Raw genomic sequence first — 14,354 nt, 5'->3', positions numbered from 1 at the left:
TCACCAAAAGCTCAAGCCTTTTGCTCTGATCTCCCCTCTGTCCTTTATTTCGTGTCTAGGGAGGTATTTATAGGGGTCTAAGTGCACAACAGTTGAAACGGGAGCAAAATAACCGGCCAGATAACTGTTCTTTGACCGCTGCAGTCTACACTGCCGCGGCCATTGGCGCGGCAGTATAGGCTGCCGCGGTCAAAGAGGTAGTTATCAGCACGCTCCATCGTGCCTAAAACCGCTCTCCCACGACCTTTAACCACCTTTTTTTGCCGCGGCACCATGTCCTGCCGCGCCGCCATGTGTTGCTTGATGACGTGTATATTGTTCTTTTATGTCGTCTTGAGTGGTGTTTGGATGTCTGTAAGTATTTTTTGACGCCTACAGATACCCCCTCCAAAGTATCTCAGACTCATTATTTTTTAGAGAGGGGTATGGGACACTTTGGATATGATAAGCTTTCCCTGTAATTTCTCCAGTGCTTTGTTGAGGAAATTGCATAGAATGGTTTGTGAATGGCTTCAATCCTTGATTTCTTCATCTTTTAGCCTATGCAGTGCTTTGTAGAATAGCTAAAATTCCTCCGGTTCTGCGTTTATCGCGTGGCCGTTGTCGAAATCTCGAATTAGAACTGCTGTCGAAGAATTTGAGAAACAGTTTATACTCATATACTATATTGGAGTGTTCGGAAAATAGTTTAACCTCATATACCCGTTGGGAGGTTCAAGGAGATGCAGTTTATACTCATATACTCATCGGAGTGTTCGGGAAATAGTTTAACCTCATATACCCGTTAGGAGGTAACCAGGTTATTCTTAAGAATATTTTGAGTAATATTCTCCAGAAACTTCCTAATGAGGGTAGGGAAACAGTTTAGACTCGTATACCTATTGGAGTAATATGGTCTCTTTTTTGTTGGTAGAGATAAACCCGAAATCGGAGAGGAAGAATTTTATATTCTATCTCCTGGTCTCTTGTTTGTTGGTAGAGATGAACCCGATGATGGAGAGGAAGAATTTTATATTCTATCTCCTAGTCTCTTGTTTGTTGGTAGAGATGAACCCGATGATGGAGAGGAAGAATTTTATATTCTATCTCCTGGTCTCTTGTTTGTTGGTAGAGATGAACCCGAAATTGGAGAGGAAGAATTTTATATTCTATCTCCTGGTGCCAAGGAAACTCGAAGTGGGATCTCCACTTAGAGAATCTGGATTGGTTTGAATAATCTTAAATGTCACAAGGTTTGATTATTCAACTAAAAGTGGACCTCTTGTTCATGGAAGGAATCGAGAGGGGATTTTGGTTGTGGTTTGACCAAGTGGGAGTTTTGAGGCGATCCTGACTGTTTAAAGGTTTGATCATTCGATTTGTGGACCTCTCGTTCATGGAAGGAATCGAGAGGGGATTTTGTCTTTGGTCCTAATTGTTTAAAGGTTTGACCATGAGAGAATTTTATGAGGGAAGATTGATCCAAGGAAGTGATCGAATCTCACCTCAGCAAAAGAGTATTCGTAAATCACCGTGGGGATGTAGTGTTTATCACTTTGTTTGTAATGATCGGGTTATCCCTAAGAAAATTACATATAGCATTCTTCTGGGAACTTCCCGTTACATGAATTATCCACCCCCAGCTTTCTTTGCAAAACTGGGTGTAACGAGGAGTACGTTATCCTCAGTCGCATGTTCGGGTTATCCTTAAGAATATAAGATTCTCCAGGAACTCCCCATTACATAAATCATCCACCCCCAGCTTCCTTTGCGAAACCAGGTTTAACATTGTACTTAGTTGAATGACCGAGAAGCAGTTTATGCTCATATACTCTTTGGAGTGAGATGGAGAAGCAGTTTATACTCGTATGCTCATCGGAGTCAAGGAAAACAGTTTATACTCGTGTATCCAATGGAGTATGGTCATCTTTAATCGGCTTGTTTTGCCGTTATGACGCCGGTGTTAATTAGGGCTTGGATTTTATTTTTGAGTCCAAAGCAAATATTGGTGGGATGAAGAACCCTTCTGTGGTATGCACAGTAGTTTGGATCTGTAATCATCTTAGCACCTTCCTGATCTTTAATAGACGGTAGCTCGATTTTATCATTGGCGAGAAGATATTCCAATATGGCTGGAGCTTTATCATCTTCGAAAGAATACTCCTTTTGGAACCTCGGATCGAGAGTTGCGTTCACAGGAATTATGGATGTCGTCGGTTGACCTCTCTCAACTTTCTTTCTTTTAAGAAAGTGTTCAGCTTGTTCGCCACGTAATTTCAACTCTTTCCAAGTTTTGGATGGTACGACCCCCAGGGCTTCCAGGACATCGATGGAGAGATTATTGTGGCATGTTTGCAGGATAAACTCCTCTGTAACAGGATCTCTGTAATTTATTGCCTTGTCACGGAAGCGCTTGACAAAATTATCAATAGACTCTCCGTATTTTTGCTTCTCATCCAAAAGGGTTCCGATTGACACTTCGGTGTCATCATCGAAGAAGTTGCTGAGGAACAAACTTTCCATGTCATCCCAGCAATTAACGCTATCTGGCTTGAGCCGTCGGTACCAATCGAAGGCGGGCCCGCGAAGGGTGCCAACGAATGACCGGACCATTAAAACCTCGTTTCCAGAGATCATGCCCAAATGAGACTTAAAATAAATCAAGTGCTGAATCGACGAGTTCTTCCCGTCAAATGGTGTGAAGTTAATCATGTTGAATTTTGCCGGGTACGGTATTGAATTCCATTCTCTTGGATAGGGACATGGAATACCCGTCCTCTTCACTTCTTGAGCCGTCATCAAAGCGTTGACTTTGTTTTCAAGCTCTTTCATTTTCTCGTCATCGTCTATGTCTTCATTTGAAGGACGTTGAGGAGAATGAGTTAGACCACCCCCTGTAAGAGGTGCCATTGAACCACTCCCAATATCGTTATTGGGAGAATGTGTTAAACCACCCCCAGCGTTATTGCTATTGGGAGGTGTATCAGCAAAGATGACTTCATCCACTTCTGGATCACTATCATCCACAACTTTCTGAGTGTGGCGACCATTTGAGCAAATTGATCAGAGATGATTGTGAGTACTTCTCTGGTTTGTCCCGTGCTAGACATTGTATCATCAGAAGCGATTGCAGAACAAGTGTCCGAGAATTCATCCTCCGAGGATATTCCTTCTTGCATTCTTTTGTAATCTCTGCGTCTGATGGCTCCTAATTGGAGTCGAGACATCCTTTGAGCAATTCTTGGATTGACTTTTCCTCTCGGAAAAAAGTCGGGATTTGAGTCACTTGAATGCCGCTTAGACTTTTTTTTATCAGTCACGTTGATGGTGACTTCATGGAATTCATCATCTTGGGCAGCTGATTTTCTCTTGCGGAAATGTTTCGGCTTAGGCTTCGACATTTCGGTGAAAAAACTGTGGAGCACCGAGACTCTTCGTGGAATGACCTCTCGTTTGAAACAATCACATTCTGATAGCATTGCTCTAATGAGTCGCGCACAGGGACAATGAGAGCTCATTTCCCGGACAGTTCTCTTTCGAGTTTTGTTCATACCCGCAGCTTGATAATACGATTCATCGGTATGATTGCCAAAAAATCGTATCGTCTGTTGGCATGACCTCCCAGATATGACGATATCATTTGGTGAATGCGTCTTCTTCTGGGGGTGTAAAACCTTGTTGGCATTCTCAGGACAATTTATTACTGTCTTTGAGCGATCTAAGGTTATGTCGGGAGTCACACGTTTAGGACCACCCCTTTGTGGGCATGGAATCTTAACGGGCTCCGAATGCTGATTTTGCATAAGTCCAGACTTTGGAATCCAAACTTGGCGGAGTTTCGGTGGTTCTTTGGCCACCGTTTCCTTCTTCCTTTCTCGTCTTTGTTGTAAGAGAGCACGGGCATGAGCAGCGTTTGCACGATGTTTTTGTATACGTTCTTTGAGGGTCGAACGAGTCCTTTTGACAATAGTCCATTCCTCCGTCGTGAGTTTGGCAGAGATATGAGTGATTGGTTGTTGAGACAACTGAACCATTCGATGTCTCCTCGACTTTAGGTCCGCGTGATAACGAACCCCGTCGGTTTGTCCAAGGCTATGACGAACTATTTGAGCGAGAGAAAAGAGTGTATGAGAGATACATTAGTACATGCAGGTAGGAGTCTGATCGAGATGATGTTTAACTAGATAAGAGCCATTGTGAGCAGAGTGTTGCTAGTAAAATCCTCAGCAACAATCAGCAAGCGAGAGTCTTCATTTTGTGCCTTCTTTGGCTGTAAGTCTTCCTCATTGTGAGATCCTCTTGTACTTGCGAGCAAAGAAGATCTTGAAGGAGGATGATGAGAGATATTTCCTCAAACTTGGTTTGGTCGAATTCGTCATTCGACCATGAGATTCAACTGGAATCTTGATCCGGCTGCGACACGAGCGGTCTCGGCAGCGAGCCGTTGGCTCCCACTGTGTCGCCAGTTGTTTTCGTCAAAATTGGTTTTGCTGTAGAATTCATTATATCTTCGATCGATTACAACAAATTCAAAAAAAGAGAATAGCCTTTTTATAAGACCCCTTTACACAACAAAAGTAAAAATTACACCTCTTGAGAACAAACGCAGGAATCTTTGTTTGGATCACTGCTTGCGTGGGATCTTGCCTGTGCCGGGAGCGCTTTGACTCGTGGACTACCAATCACAGATTCTGATTGAATCGTGAAGGCTTTAGGAATTCTTCCTTCGTTTATCGAAGTAAGAATGAAAAATAAGCAAATATCTTATCGATGTGAGATGTTCACTCTTCCAAAGATCAAGTCTGAGCTTAGATCTCTAGGAATCGCCAAAAGTTTCTTGAGGATGTTTGTGAAGAAGGAAGACTCTCTCTCTTGCTCAAAATCACCAAAAGCCTCAAGCTTTTGCTCTGATCTCCCTCTGTCCTTTATTTCGTGTCTAGGGAGGTATTTATAGGGTCTAAGTGCACAACAGTTGAAACGGGGGCAAAATAACCGCCCAAGTATAACTATTCTTTGACGCTGCAGTCTCCACGGCCGCGGCCATGTGTCCCCCAGGCTGGCGCGGGCGAGGGTGGGATACCGCTGCGCGGTCAACAGAGGTAGTTATCAGCACGCTCCATCGTGCCTAAAACCGCTCTCCCACGACCTTTAACCACCTTTTTCGTGGTTTAACTGCTCGTCCACGTCAGCACACGTTCTATCTCTGATACGCTGCCACGTGGACTTCAAAAATCATCAGATAACTCCCTTATAACTGCCACAACATCCTTCTTTAACTGCCGCGGCACCATAGGTTGCAGCGGTTAAGCCGCGGCACCATAGGCTGTCGCGCCTTAGCCGCGGCACCTTGGTCTGCCGCGCCTTAGCCGCGGCACCATATCTTGCCGCGCCTTAGCCGCGGCACCATGTCCTGCCGCGCCGCCATGTGTTGCTTGATGACGTGTATATTGTTCTTTTATGTCGTCTTGAGTGGTGTTTGGATGTCTGTAAGCATTTTTTGACGCCTACAAACTGTTATTTGACTTAACATGATTTAAATTAGTCTTAAAATGATTTAAACTGGACTTAACACGAACAAAACTAGACTTGACGGATCCTTCGACTAGAATTCTGATGAATTTGAAGGGTTTTTTTAGTTTTGGGGTGAAAAGAAAGAGAGAGCGGGCAAAATTAGTGGGAGAAAAGAGCGAACAACATGGCCGGAATGGCCAGAATCACGTTAAGCCTATTTCAACTTATTTTAAGTCTAATTTCATGTTAAGTCCAATTTGATTCATGTTTTCTAATTTGATTTATGTTAAGTCTAATTTAATTCCTTTTAAGTCTAATTTCAATCATGTTAAATTCCTTTTAAGTCATTTAAATCATGTTAAGTCTAATTTAACTTATTTTAAGTCAAAAAATAAGTTGAATTAGACTAAACATGATTTAGATAAGACTTTAAATATTAATTCAAATTAGACTTAAAATGATTAAACTGGACTTAACACGAACCAAATTAGACTTAACACGAACCAAACTATATTTAACACGAATCAAACTAGACATAACACGAACGAAACTGGACTTAACATGAACCAAACTAGACTTAATATGAACCAAACTGGACTTAATATATAATCTATTGCACTTAATATTCAACAAAATTGGCTTATTATTCAACCCAATAGACTTAACATACAAGCCATTGGACTTATTATTCAACTCAATAGACTTAACATATAAGACCTTGGACTTCACTTCTAACCCATTAGATTTAATATTCCACTTTGGACTTGAACTTAACATAAAAAATTATTCAAAAAATCACTTTTAGCTGGTATATCTTTAAATCTTTCATCTTTTCACGATGTTCAAATAGAAATTATAAATTTCTTAAAAAAACGATAGCTTGGATGTTTTTGTTGGGGAATTTCAGTCTCCCCGCCTACCACGATATGCGTAACTCGGAAGCCAACCCCAATCAATAAGATAGAACAAGCATAATCAAGAAAAAAGAACAACGAGATTTACGTGGTTTGGTCGACCAACTTCGACCTACGTCCACGGGACAACAATACGAGAAATTCACTACGAGATTTACGTGGTTTGGTCGACCAACTTCGACCTACGTCCACGGGACAACAATACGAGAAATTCACTATGTATCAGGGAGAACTACAAGAGGAACCACTCAACTCTCGTCTCTCAATCTCTCAACCTCACACATAATCAACTCTCATATTCTCTTCAAAGCCCACTCCTTGTAATCTTTTGCACGGATAAAGACTACGAAACTCTCTCTCTCTCTCATCTACTACATCTCTACTTTTTCTTCATGGTTTTTCCTCTACCAATAGAAGAATATATATATGGAAACCAAAACCCTATCTCTAGCCTAACTTCCTAATTAGAATAGGATTCAAACTCCTAATCATGATAAAACCCAAACTTCTAATCATGATAGAACTCAAACTCCTAATCATGTTAGAACCCAAACTCCTAATCATGATAGAACTCTAACCCTATCTAATTCTCATAAAGTTACACAAAGAATCAAAGACAAAATCCCAACAATCTCCACCTTGGATTTGATTCCCAAACTCCCTTGAAGATATATCATCGTCGTCTTGAAACTTTGTCTCTCCCGCTAGAGTCTTCTATTTCTTTCGCACTTCAAATCAGAACACTTGCACTCCCAATTGGATGCCTTCATGATCCTCACTATCTTCTGCTTTGCAGTGACGCCTTCACCTCTCTTGTTGTCCTTGTGCTCCACCTGCATCGCTCGTCTCGAATCATATCGGTGCACCTCTCCTACTCCACACTACGAGCTGGATGCCTTTATCTCCTCCATTACTTGGCTTGGACTGAATATGAGCGCTCACCATCTTCAAGTCCAACGCCACCATCTTCATCTCCATGTGTGTCACTCGGTCGTGTTCGCTTGCAAGCTCCACCTAATCTGGCATTGTCCTCCTCAAGTATACACACCAACCAACTCCTGTTCCTTATTTACCATCGGATTTGTCTTGCCGTTAAATAGCGTAATATCAAACTTTGGACCCGAAGAAGTCATCATTCTCTAACCACGATCAAAATTAAAACCAGTCCCTGTAGTGATTGAATTTGATAAAAACCGATGCCAAAAACGAACTCAGCACGTCGAAAAACCATAGGAATGACTCCTGGATCACCAAAATCCGCCTCCAAATCCTCAATCGGCTAACAAATTAATCTGGACCGTCGGATCCCCACGTGAACAGTACCTACGCGCGCTATAGTGTTCTGCTGCAGCACCGCCGCTACAGTATTTCCCCTTTTTCTTTTTATCTTGATTCTTGTAACGCCGATTTTCAATCTTGCACGACGTCGTCTTCTATCTTGCAAACTCTCTCTCGGATCCATCATCTTCGCTCTGATACCACTTGTTGGGGAATTTTAGTCTCCCCGCCTACCACGATATGCGCAACTCGGAAGCCAACCCCAATCAATAAGATAGAACAACCACAATCAAGAAAAAAGAACACCAAGATTTACGTGGTTCGGTCGACCAACTTCGACCTACGTTCACGGGGCAACAATACGAGAAATTCACTCTGTATCAGAGAGAACTACAAGAAGAACCACTCAAATCTCGTCTCTCAATCTCTCAACCTCACACATAATCAACTCTCATATTCTCTCCAAAGCCCACTCCTTGTAATCTTTTGCACGGATAAAGACTATGAAACCCTCTCTCTCTCTCTCATCTACTACATCTGTACGTTTTCTTTATGGTTTTTCCTCCACCAATAGAAGAATATATATAGGGAAACCAAAACCCTATCTCTAGCCTAACTTCCTAATTAGAATAAGATTCAAACTCCTAATCATGATAGAACCCAAACTCCTAATCATGATAGAACTCTAACCCTATCTAATTCTCATGAAGTTACACAAAAAATCAAAGACAAAATCCCAACAGTTTTGTGGAACTTACGGCAACATTGAGTTCCTTCTTGTCCTCCTCCGCACCACCTCCTCCACCGTATTTTTCGCCATCTCTTCGCCTTCAGTGTCGGGAAAAATTAGGACTTTTTTTAGTTTTGGGGGAAAGAAAGAGAGATCGGGAAAATTTAGTGGGAGAAAATAAGCAAATAATATGGTCGGAGCGTGCACGCAAGGCCAGCGGCGGCGAAGGGGAATATCACATTCGAGAGAAAAAAGAAGGAAAAGAGAGAGGATGAAGTAAATGAATTAGAAGAGAGGAGGAGAGGAGATGAGGAAGGAGGATCAGATTTAAATCTGGAGAGAAGAAATAGAGAGAGGAGGAAGAGGATATTTTGAGTTTTTATATTTATTTCTCTCTCTTTGTGCTTAGTTAGCATGCGAGCTACATGAAAAAAATGGTTGAATCACATGGATCTGTAATTTTTAGGGGTTGCAGCACATGAGAAAAAGTTAAATAAGACAGGCCATATGAAATTATTATTTTTGGGTCTTGACACAATTTTAAGTCTTTTGACCACCGTGTACGACACATCACTTGCCACCTCTGCGTTGTTTGATCGTCAAACTGCGGCTGCAGTCTTTACCTCTCTTATGATGGAATTTTATATAGTTATTTGGGTGTACAAATTGGGTGACCAAGTTTGTGTGCTAACTTGTTTAGACAGTTCAGCTCATGTAATACGTCTTATAAATGTAATCCATATATCTAATGTTCACAGAAAAAAAAAAAATACCAGTGGACATGTTTCACTAGGCCTAATGACATTTAAATCTTCCTAGTTATACAATTTAAGGATTTTTAAGTGAAAGTTTTAAAAAAATTAGCACATATAAGTATCCGTTTTAAAAACTTTAAAATATTTAAATTCACGTTTTAAAAATTTTAAGATATATAAGTGCTAAAAAATAGTAAAAATATATAAATGCTAGTTTTAAAAACTATAGAATATATAAATGTTACAAAATGCAAAGTAGAGGAAACTATGGGTTATTGAAATGCAATTGAGCCATTTTCACATGACCCCAAATGATTAAAACGTCATCTAACCCTCAAAAAGTCTGGCATTTTTTTGAATCGATTTTGAGATATCACCTCAACTTTTTTTGTCGTCTGAAAAACTTTGGGGGACCAAGTGGTTTTTCTAAAACTTGTTGGGGGTATCTCATAACGTGTCTGAAAAATTTTGTAGCGTTTACCTTCCTCGACTTCCTATCGTAAATAAAACAATATTTACAAATAGAAAATAATTGAAGAAACATATACTATATTGAAACGAACGTTATCTTTATTTTTTTTATTTCTATTTACTTCCCAAGCATATCATTTGCTCCTGAGGAGCTAAGGTATGTTCGATCCTCTTCAGTAATTGTCTCATATATCCTTGATTTCCTCTCACATGCTTGACTTAGATGTTGATGAGATGACGCCGACAGACAAAGTAAGCTCCACTTAACCATGTTGAATTCGCTCAATACATAATTTAAGTGTTTCAACCATGTGTGGGGTAAATTTAAAATTTAAGGATTAATTACAATTTGGTATCCTCAGATAACCCGGGAGTCTATGAATCTATATTGCCAACGACAAGACTACAGATTGTAGTTGGATGTGGTAATTACAACAAGTAATATCAAAGTTAATCGCGTAAACATTCAGATTTCAAGATCACTCATGTAGCTATATTAGGGTGCCAAAATATAATTTATCCTAAAACTCATAATTAAAATTTGCTAAATTTCTCAAAACTCCCCTCATCCGGGTGTTCCAATGAACCCCCTAAATTGTTTTCCTACTAAATCACTTGAACCGTTGGTGTTTCTCGGAAACCCCTACATTTCTAAATGACAAATAACTAAAATGTCTCGGAAAGGCAAAAAAAAGAAATTCTACAGCCTAGATTAATTGTTTATAGGCAAAAGACCCCCTAACCTAAATGCGTGTTTTTTTTTTTTTTTTTTTTTTTTGCCCTGAAGCACATTTGGCTTATTCTGTCATGCACAGGTTTTAAAAGGTTATGCGAGAGCGGGAGTTTTGTTGCCGAACAAAGTTTCAAGGATTTGCTATGAAACCCCTAAAGTGCAGGGGAGTTTTGTGAAATTTACCGAGAACCCTCTTTTTTGTTTTCTTCTTTTTCTGCGGTCCCGTTCCTCCCTCCGTATAAAACTAGGCACTCTTCCCCTCCCTCCCACCCCGAAAACCTCACCGGCCAAAAACCACCAAATGTATAAACCACGCCCCTTCTTCCTCCTCCTCCCCCTCCTCCTCCTCCTTTTCGTCAGCACCAGCTGGGCCTCGGCCCAAGGAGCGCCCAATTCACACTACCTGGGCTTCGTCCAACTCACCAACCTCACCCTTCAACCGGCATCGACGCTATCCAGCCAACGGCATCCTCAGGCTCACCAACGACACCAGACCGCCTTCCTCGCCACGGCCTCTACCCCCGAGCCCCTCCCCCTCAGAAAACTCCTCCTCGTCCGCCGCCGCCGCGCCTCCTCCTTTCTCCACCGCCTTCGTCTTCGCCCTCGTCCCCGAGTACCCCAAGCTTCGGCGGCCACGGCCTCGCCTTCTCCTCTCCCCACCGCCGACCTCGCGGCGCCAGCCGAGCCAGTACCTCGGGGATCCTCAACGCCTCCGACATCACCAACTCCCCGACCACATCTTCGCCGTCGAGTTCGACACCGTCCAGGACTTCGAGTTCTTCGACATCAAACGACAACCACGTCGCATCGACATCAACAACCGTCGCCTCCAACAAATCCGCCGCCGCCGTACTTCGACGACGCGCGCTCCAAAGTCGACCTCAACCTCAAGTCCGGCGACAAGATCCAGGTCGGATCGACTACGACGCGCCGCCAAGCTCCTCAACGTCACCCTCTCCCCCTTCTCCGGCAAGCCCAGGACCCCCTCATCTCCTCCCCATCGACCTGACCCCATCCTCCAAGACCGGATGTTCGTGGTTCTCGGCCCACCGGCCTGCTGGCGAGCCCATCTATGAGCTGTGAGCTTCAGGATGAACGGGGTCGCCCCGTCCCTCGACCTCTCGTCCCTCCCTCCCTCCCCCGCACCAGAAGACCAACACCACCCTCATCGTCGCCGCTCTCCTCCGCCGCCGTCCTCGTCCTCGCCGCCGCCGTTCGCCGCCGCCTTCTACTCTTCTACAGGATCAAGAACGCCGACGTCATCGAACCCTGGGAGTTCGAGTACGGCCCACCGCCTTCTCCTACAAGAGCTCAAAAGGGCCACAGGGGTTCGGGACCGGGAAGCTGTCGGCGTCGCGCGGGTTCGCAAGGTCTACAGGGGGACCCTGCCCGAATCAGGACCGAGTCGCGTCAAGCGGGTCGCAACGGGTCGAAAGCAAGGGATCCGAGAGTTCGTAGCGGAGATCGCCAGCATTCGCCTGGGCTCGCCACCGGAACCTCGTCCGCCTCCAGGGCTGGTGCGCCGGCGGGCCGACCTCCTCCTTGGTCTACCGACTACATGCCCAACGGCAGCCTCGACCGGCCCTCTTCACGGCAACGGTCCAACGGATCCTCTCGTGGACCAGCGCTACCGATCCTGAAGAACGTCGCGTCCGCTTTGCTGTACCTCCACGAGGAGTGGAGCACGTGGTCATTCACCGGGACGTCAAGGCGGAGCAACGTCTTATTGGATGCGGATCTGAGCGGCAGGCTCGGGATTTCGGCGGGCGAAGCTCTACGAGCACGGGGCCCAACCCGAGCACGACGCGTGTTATGGGCACGATCGGTACCTGCCTGGCGCCTTAACTGACACGGACCGGTAAGCGGACGACGAGCACCGACGTGTTCGCGTTCGGGGCTAGCCCGGCAGTTGTTTGTGGGCGGCGGCCCATCGAGCCCAAAGGGAAGCCCGAGGAGATGATCCTGCTGGATTGGGTCTGGGAGAAGTGGGTCGCGGGTAAGTGGGCCGAGGTTTTGGACCCGAACTTGGGAGGGGGGTTTGACATGGAGGAGGCCGAGGTGGCGGTTAAAGTTGGGCTTCTGTGCTCGCACCCGATAGGGGTGATCCGGCCCAGCATGAGGGAGGTGGTCAGGTATCTGGACGGTGGGGATGCGGTGGAGGTGCCGGAGGTGAGGTTACCGCCCGGTGAGTACGAGGGGGTGGTGAGGAGCAGCTTGGGGTTCGAGGACTTCGTGCACTCGTATCCTTCGTCGTCGTTCGAGAAGGAGGGGGAGAAGATGGATGGCGGTGCGGTTACCGGCGCCAGCAGTGTGGGGCCCTACTCGTACTCTCCACTGTCGCTGTTCTCACGTGGGAGCGTGTGAGGGGAGAGGAACTCGGGTCGGGGATTTATTTATTTATCGTGCCTTTCTCTTTTTAATTTATTTTATCTGTTTTTGACTGTTGTGAACATTTTTTTTTGAGCTTTGCTAGAGGGACCCAAAATATGAGACGACCCAAAATATGAGATCAATAAAGGAGACAAGTGAAGTGTCCCCTTCCTATTGGATAATGAGTTGACCATCATTAATGATGACCAACTCATTATCCAATAGGAAGGGGACACCTCACTTGTCCTCCCTATTGGTCCCATATTTTGGGTCCTTAAAGAATTTTTTTTTTTTTTGGGACAAGTTGAGGTTTTTAGCTTGTACGGAACAACGAACGGGAAAATTCTGTCTGTCAGTGTTCGATGGCGGTAATAGTTAATTAATTGATGTGTTATGACGTTGGGTTTGGATAAGAGAAGATGGTGATGAGTGGGGTTGAAAATATTAATGAGATATGGGATATGAGGTTGAAAATTTTGCAGTATATAAAGGCTTTTTAACAATACTTTAATCATAGCGAAAAATGAAGAATCTGTGGGCACCTAACTGGAAATAACCCTTATATTCCTTTTTTATTTTTATTTTTTTTTGGATAGTGATTACGAAAGCAAGAGAAATAATGAGATAGAGGGTTATCTTTAGGAAATTGTATAATGCCTCAAGATTGTTACAGATTTTAATTGTGCGGTTTATATCGTATTGATATTTGTTTATGCTGAATTTTTGTTGTTGATTTTTGCTACTTTTTATTGTTAACGTTTATACTTATTTTTAATATGCTATAAAAGGAAATTAATATGGGTATGATGTGTAGGCTCATCTTGTTTAATAAGCTACTAAGAGTATCTCCAACAGCTTCTCTAAAATTTTCTCCAAATTGGGGAAGCAAAACTCATATTCTCCAAATTATTTTTACACCAACTCCAACAGCTTCCCTATTTTGAAGAATCTTTTTTTCCCAAAAAAATTAGAGAATGCTGCAGATTTGGGGAAGTTTCCCCATTTTTTCTCCTCCATCCCTATTTTGGGGAATGAGATGGAGAATCTGTTGGACCAAAAACCTAACTATATTCTCCAAAAGTGAGAAATGGGGAACCTGTTTATAATAAAAAAAATATGGTCCCCATTATTTACATCTCTTGATAGCTCATTTTGCTAGATGAGCCCTCATCTCATAACCATTGATCTTTATAATAAAAAAAGTATAAAACAAAATAATAGAATGAGGAAGTCTCCTTTCAGCATGTGGGCCCCACATAATCAAGATAAGTTTTCTAGATATCTGGGGTTTGATAAAAATGTGTTTGTCTAGATTTTGTTCGAAAAAGTTTACGCTTTTAGTTATTTACCTATGATATAGACATTTCTGCAAAATAATATGTAGTTTGATTTTTTTTTTTTTTTACTTTGGTCGGTTGTTCGTGTTAGCTGCTTCAATTCAATACTCATACCTATTACTTGTATATTGTTTCAAATTGTACGTAGTTATGGTCTAATTTGGAATTTCTCAGTCTCCTTTATCTCTGTATATATATATATATCAGACTTCATAATTAAGCACTAAAATGTTAAGCTTAATAGAATATTATCATAGCAATTAAATCATAAGTTTA

At 43.0% G+C, this 14,354-nt stretch overlaps 1 pseudogene; it reads left to right on the top strand.

The window, feature by feature from the left end:
- On the top strand, positions 11,444-13,135 carry LOC109841449 (annotated as a pseudogene).

This window comes from Asparagus officinalis, chromosome 5 (assembly GCF_001876935.1).
Source record: "Asparagus officinalis chromosome 5, Aspof.V1, whole genome shotgun sequence".
Taxonomy (NCBI): Eukaryota; Viridiplantae; Streptophyta; class Magnoliopsida; order Asparagales; family Asparagaceae; genus Asparagus; species Asparagus officinalis.
This window is presented reverse-complemented; position numbering and strand designations above follow the sequence as displayed.